This window comes from Mastomys coucha, unplaced genomic scaffold, assembly GCF_008632895.1.
Source record: "Mastomys coucha isolate ucsf_1 unplaced genomic scaffold, UCSF_Mcou_1 pScaffold21, whole genome shotgun sequence".
Lineage (NCBI taxonomy): Eukaryota > Metazoa > Chordata > Mammalia > Rodentia > Muridae > Mastomys > Mastomys coucha.
In genome coordinates this window covers 163,459,800-163,466,698 of record NW_022196904.1, presented here as the reverse complement: position 1 = coordinate 163,466,698, position 6,899 = coordinate 163,459,800, and the positions used below count along the sequence as shown (strand labels likewise).

Sequence of the window (6,899 nt, the reverse complement as noted above, 5' to 3'; positions counted from 1 at the left end):
GGGATGAGGTAAACTGCCAAGATCTGAGCCAGGGCCAAGCATGGGACACATTCCTGTAATACCATCACTCCAGAGGCCTGAGGCCAGGGCATGGCTGTGAACTGAGGCTATGAAAACACAATGATTAGGTGTCCCAAGAAGAAAAGTCCCAAAAGGGAACAACAAAAACAAAAGCTGATCCCCCACTGGCTCTGCTTTCTTTCCCTGGCTTTCATACTTGTAAATCAAGGTTTAGAAGGACACTCTTCCTCTCCCCTACCTCCCCTGCCTTGCTAGGAGCCCTAGTAACTGTCATGTAGATAAAGGCAATATTCCAAGAAGCTGTTTGGGGGGAGCTGGGGTGCTGGGGGGGGCTTTCCTGGAGGACCATCATGGGAAGTATAAATATGGCTTTATTTGTTTCTCCGAATTACTAAGGTATGTTTACTACTTGTGAATAATTTTCTCCATCCAGTTGTAATCTGTCCAGAAACATCTTCTTTCCTAGAATTTATGTCCTTCATCCAAAATGCTCTTTGCTCCGGACTCTGCAATGATTGTCTAATTTTGTCCCCGCGGTGTGTAATCGATATCTTCGGGAATGAACTGCTTGCTTTCCAAATCAAAGAGGACAAGCAGGTTGGCCTGAGCAAATAATGACGTTTGTTCATGGTACAAAAAGACAGCCTCTAGAGCAGTGGTTCTCACCCTTCCTAATGCCTCTACCCTTTATTCCTCAGGTTGTGGTTAACCACCCCCCACGCCCCCCCCACACACCATAAAATTATTTTTGTTGCTACTTCATAACTGTAATTTTTCTACTGTAATGAATCATAATGGAAATATCTGATAGGCAGGATATCTGATATGTGACCCCTGTGAAAGGGTCTTACTACCAAAACAGGGTCCTGAAGCACAGGTTGTGAAACACTGTCCTAGGTGTTACCTTCCAAGTATGGCGCAAGGGTTCGCCTGTCAGCAGGCTCAGCGGGGTGCTCCGTGACTGCTGAATGAGTCAGCTCTTAAGTGGTTAAGTTACAGAGCCTTGGCTTTCTGGGTTAGAGCTTCCAGCCTTCAAGAGTTAACCTGCAGCGGTGTTCTGAAGAGCCGGGCAGAGGATACCCAAGCGTCCCAGCAGGCACTCTGGTTTGCTGGTGAACGCTGTGCGGTTTTGAATGAGCAGCTGCAGCAGCGGGTTTGGGGTAGGTGGCTTTGCTTTGATTGATGCTGTATTGTTTTCTCTCAAGAGAACAAAGCAATGCTTTTTCGTGTTTGCAAACAAGGTCCCTTTGAGAAAGAGCAGTTGTCTATTAGCCTGCATTCTATCGTGAAAATAATGAGCCCAGGGTGCAGGGGTGAGCGTTTGCCGATTCTCCATCCTCATTTAAGCTGCTCCTCGAATGCCGCGGGTTGTCTTTACACTGATCTGAATTCTAGTGCTGCATGGTCAGGTCATTTGAATGTCATGATCACAGTGGGATTCAAACGGTAGTTTCTGCTATCTCTACTGTAAATCTATACTTAGGAGTAAATATTTGAAGTTGTTTGTTGAATTAGTGGATGCAGGCGGCAGAAACACATTTTCCTGCCCATTTTAGAAGGTAGGATTTAAAACCTCAGGCTCGGAGAGCAAACTTCTATAATTTATCGTAAGCCCGAGTGAGGGATCTAGGACAGAATATTTTCCCCTCTCCTACGACCTGACTACTTTAGTCCCAGCATACGCAGTGTGACCTGAAGCAACCTTCAGCATGTCTTTCCTAATCAGTCTCTACAGTGCTCAGCTGGGAATCCGTATTACTTCAGGAACCTTTTGTTCGTGGGAACATATCTGAAACTCAAAACAGACTAGAAATAATCTTCAAAGACTTAAATTGAATGGAATTTCAAGGAATACAAGGTCTTAGCTTAAAGTTTTTCAGGGTCCCGCTCTCCCTACATTTTAACACTGCAGTATGAGCCTCAAGCTAAGATCACCGACTTTATCCCATTTGGCACTACCAGCAGATTAAAATGAGCTACCCTTCCCCCAGCATGGTGATCACAATCAATACTCAACCACTTAGAAATCCATACTGAAAAATCAATATTGAATCACCTGGAATATTTTCTTCTAAGTGTTTATAGTTTCTATTCATCGGTAATCTGTCCCTCAAATTCCTTTGATAACTAAGTTTCTCTTGGAAAAATCTGACTGCTGTTAAAAAATTTGGGTAAGTTGTCACTCTTAGAGACTGCCAGGTAAATCAATTTAATTGTTTATCAGATTATTTTGCCTGAAGCCACGGATATTTGCTAAAGTGAAGGACAGGTGCTGACAAGGGAAATGGAACCTGGGTTCTTGAAGGCTAGTGGCTGATAAGGAAAAGAAACTTGGGTAAGAGGCTTGGAACTGGTCACTGTGACAGTTTGGAGAAATAGAACCACTGTGTTGTGAAGGTACAGTCTAGAAGCACTGTTCACACTGATGATATTTGCAAATTTCCAGGAATGTACGGTGCAGTTTAAACCCAAGGGAATCTTCGTTTAGGTCTACAACTTCTGTTCAATATCTTTTCTAAAAGTGCCCCACAACTCAGGTACCATATTGAATAATAATACACACATACACACACACAGAAAGAAAGAGAGAGAGAGAGAGAGAGAGAGAGAGAGAGAGAGAGAGAGAGAGAGAGAGAGAGAGAGAGTCTTGTTTTTGACTTTAAGAAACAGTTTTTCCCTATTTAATATATAATGTCAGCTAACAGGCTGGTCCTGTATAGTTTTTTATGTGGAGATATGTTCCTCATATCCTATATATTCTAGGATTTTTTTTATCATGAAGAGATGGTAGAGTTTGCCAATAGCTGTTTCTGCATCTATTAATTGTGTATTTTCTAGCCTTAAGCCTCTATATGTTTTATATTGCCTTGATTGGTCTGTGTATGTTGACCCAACCTGGAATTCCTGAGATGGAACCAACTTAGTCATGGGGTATGATCTTAATGCTTTAATGAAGAGTTTGGGCAATTATGTTAGTTTTTAAAATATTTATTTTATTTTTATTATTTGTATGTCTCTTTGTGCAGGCATGTACACATGAGTGCTGGTGTGCTTAGAGGCGTCGGATCCCTTGGAGCTGGAGTCCCAGTAGCTGTGAGTACCGTGTAAGTACCTCCGTGTGGTTCTCAGTACTGAGAACTGAGGACCTCTGGAAGAGCTGTACATGCTCTGAATCACTGAGCCATCTCTTCAGGCCTGCGAATAGTTTATTCACGTGCGCTCAGGAGGAGAAGTGATATGCAATCTTCTGTTTGCATCCATGTCCTTCTCTGGTTTGGGTGTCAGGGTGATATTGGTTTCCCAGAATGAGTCTGCTTTTAATGCTCCGCCTGTCCTGTCTTGGGAACAGCTTGAGGAGTGATGGTGATGACTTGAAGATGTGGTGGAATCTCTCAATGAGCCCACCACAGAGCTTTTCTTTGTGGGCAGACACCTTCATCACTGTCTGACTCTTGTTGCTTATGGAACTGTTTTAAGTTGTTGATATCTTCTTGATTTAATTTAGGTGGTTATATGTGCATAGGGATTTACTCATTTCTCCTAGACTGTCCAGTTTTTAGGACTGCATTTTCAAAAAGCTCCTAATGAGACATCTGGATTTCTTTGGACTTTGTTTTTTGTTTTTTTTTTGGTTTTGTTTTTTTTTTTTTTTTTTTTTTTTTTTTTTGATTTTTCGAGACAGGGTTTCTCTGTGTAGCCTTGGCTGTCCTGGAACTCACTCTATAGACCAGACTGGCCTCAAACTCAGAAATCTGCCTGCCTCTGTCTCCCAAGAGCTGGGATTAAAGCCATGCATCACCACCGCCCGGCTCTTTGGACTTTGTTATAACATCATCCTCGAATTTTGTTTTTCTGGAACTTTTTTCTCTTCTGGTATATATATCTATATCTACATCTACATCTACATCTGTATCTACATCTACATCTCTCTCTCTCTCTATCTACCTATCTATCTATATGTATATATATATATATATATATGTATGTATATATATGTGTGTATATCCTATTTATCTTTTCAAACATCCAATTTTATATTTAATTGATTCAACATGTTGTTTTTCCATTGGTTTCTGTCCTCGCCATTTTTATTTCTAGCCTCCTATTGCTTTTGGTGATTTGGATTGTTCTTGTTCTTCTAAAAACTTGAAATTTATCATTGGTTATTTATTTGAAATATCTCTGACTTTTTTCTAATATAAGCATTTAAAGCTATAAACTTTACCTCTTAGAACTGTCTTATTTCTATCTCAAAAGTGCTGATAAATTGTGCTTCATTTGATTATAGAAGCATTTAAAATTCCCTTTCTGGGTTTGCTGATAAACTGTTGGTCATTTGATAGTACACTTTTTCATTTTCCTAGTATTTGTCTACTTTCTGTACTTGCTATCTATCTCTCATTCTACACCATTGTTAAGTTCCTAGAAATCGTGATTGTGTACTTGTTAAGACTTGATTGACTAATGTGTTTTATCTTAGAGGGTTGTCCTCAGGTTATTGAAAAAGAAGTGTATATCCCACATCTGTTGGAAGGAACACTTTGTATCTATCTAGTAAGTCAATTTGATCTACGGTATGACTCAACCCAGAGGCTTGCTTCCTTTATGGTTTTTTCCCCCTTGGTTTGGATGACCTATTTAAATATGAGAGTAGGGCATTGATGCCACCCATTGTTATTGTATTGGTCAAACATTTAATGCTCATTAGCATCTCTTTATGACATTGGTGGCCCCCATCACTCAGTACATATATAGTTGCAATTGTTATTTCTTTCTGATTATTTTTCTTTTCTTTATTAGCAGGTAGTAGCTTTCATCATCTCTCCTGACTAATTTTAATTTGAAATCTTCTTTGTCAAATCTCAGGATTACTACACTAGCTTGTTTTCAGTTTCCACTAGGCTTGAAAGACTGGCTTTCAATAATTCTGATTGTCAATATGTGGGTGCCTTTACTGATGAGGTGTGGTAGGGTTATTTGTTTGTTTTGGGGGGATTTCATTTTTTTTGTAGGCAATAGACAGTAGTCTTGATTTTTAATCTGGTGGACTAGTTTGCATTTCTTTACAAGCAATTACATGAAAGGCAATGTTTACTAATTCCAGTATTTTATTTTATTTTATATTTGTTTTCTGGTTGGTTATGGTGTTTTCATTTTTAAAAGGTTTATTTATTTTTATTTTATGTATATGAGTGTTTTGCTTGTTTGTATACATATATGTGTACCACGTGCACTCCTGGAGCTCTCAATGGCCAGAAGATAGTAGTGGTTCCTCTAAAACTGGGGTTAGAGATGTTGTTGGCTACCATGTGGGTACTGGGGATCAAACCAGGGTCCTCTGCTTTGAAGAGCAGCATGTGTACCTAAATGTTGAGCCCACTCTCTAGCCCTGTGCTGTTTCTCTGCCTGTTAAGTATTCTATCTTACCGTGCTACTCATGATGAATTCATCCCCCTCATGAAGTTCACTCCTTCCTCTGCTATCTTTTTTGTTTATAAGTTTTATTGCATTATGATGAGAAAAGGTATATGGTTTCAATTTATCTGAATTTGTTAACATTTAAAAACATATTTTAAGTAAGTAGAATTAAATCACATTCTTGTTTTCCTTTTGTACCCCAACTCCTCCCAGAGACCCCCCTTCAATACCTACAATATCTTTTTTTTGTCATATTCTTTAAAATTGATAAAATATTATAACAATAAAAATAAGTATTATAAAAGTTGTTTGATATAAAATAACAATCAATTTAACAGTCTTATGTAGATGCTGGTCTACAGCAATACTGAAAATACAAACATTTTTCTCAATATAAATTTTAAATAACTCCAAATGTATTAACTGTATATTTCAAAATAATACATCACTATTAATATTTTCTTTTCTTTTTCTTTTTTTTCGAGACAGGGTTTCTCTGTGTAGCCCTGGCTGTCCTGGAACTCACTCTGTAGACCAGGCTGGCCTCGAACTCAGAAATCTGCCTGCCTCTGCCTCCCAAGTGCTGGGATTAAAGGCGTGCGCCACCACTGCCTGGCCTAATATTTTCTTAAATGAACAAAAATATATAAAGTATTTTTGTTTGTTTGTTTGTTTTGTATTTAGTAGAGCTTAATATCTTGGTTCTTACTGTGGTAACTTGATACAAGAGTTACAAATGTCAAGCAATTCAGTCTCACTCTTTGTTGTTTTCTTACAAGCCCCCTCCCAATTTAATTGTCTATATTTCTTTTGGGTATATAAATACTTTTAAAATATGTAAGCTGTTCTGAAAACGATAGTATAGTGTAAAAACATGAAATAAACAATACTCCTAATAGAGAGGCTGAGATAGGAGAAGCAAGATCTCAAGACCATTAAATTGTACACAGCAAGACACTGTCACGAACAAATAAGCTAAACGTGCATATGGATTGTATAACATTGGACCTACTTCTCCAATTACCAAATTAGAGAGACCATTGGATGATAGTCAATAAATTTCTAATTCCTAATATTTTTGGATTTCAATCGATTAGGATATGTTGGTAATATTAATTTTCATATTGAGATATTAAGAAAAAGTAATTGTTACTTCCTGTTGTTTTTGTTGTAAGAGGTGGAATTAGGTTTGTGTAGATTTGTTGAAAGATTACTTTCTTACTTCTTCTAGGGTGTAGTTTTGCTCCTTATGTTGATATTTTCCATATATTATCCTTTGTAGGGCTGGATTTGTGGAAAGATATTGTATAAATTTTGTTTTGTCATGGAATATCTTGTTTTCTCCATCTATGGTAATTGAGAGTTTTGCTGGGTATAGTGGCCTAGGCTAGTATTTGTGTTCTTGTAGGGTTTGTATGACATCTGCCCAGGATCTTCTAGCTTTCATAGTCTCTGGTGAG

The 6,899-nt window shown here is 38.3% G+C and overlaps 1 protein-coding gene across 3 annotated transcripts in view; it reads left to right on the top strand.

Annotated features, from left to right (window-relative positions):
- Asah2 (N-acylsphingosine amidohydrolase 2) overlaps window positions 1-6,899 on the top strand; it is a 112,404-nt gene that overhangs the window by 3,312 nt on the left and 102,193 nt on the right. For 2 of the 3 annotated variants that reach the window (XM_031390089.1, XM_031390086.1), the window contains exons 1-2: window positions 1,051-1,181; window positions 3,048-3,125. The gene's annotated coding sequence lies outside the window, so the exon portion shown is untranslated. Of the gene's footprint in view, window positions 1-1,050; window positions 1,182-3,047; window positions 3,126-6,899 lie in introns of those variants that run through there. The other variant, XM_031390087.1, reaches the window with a different exon arrangement.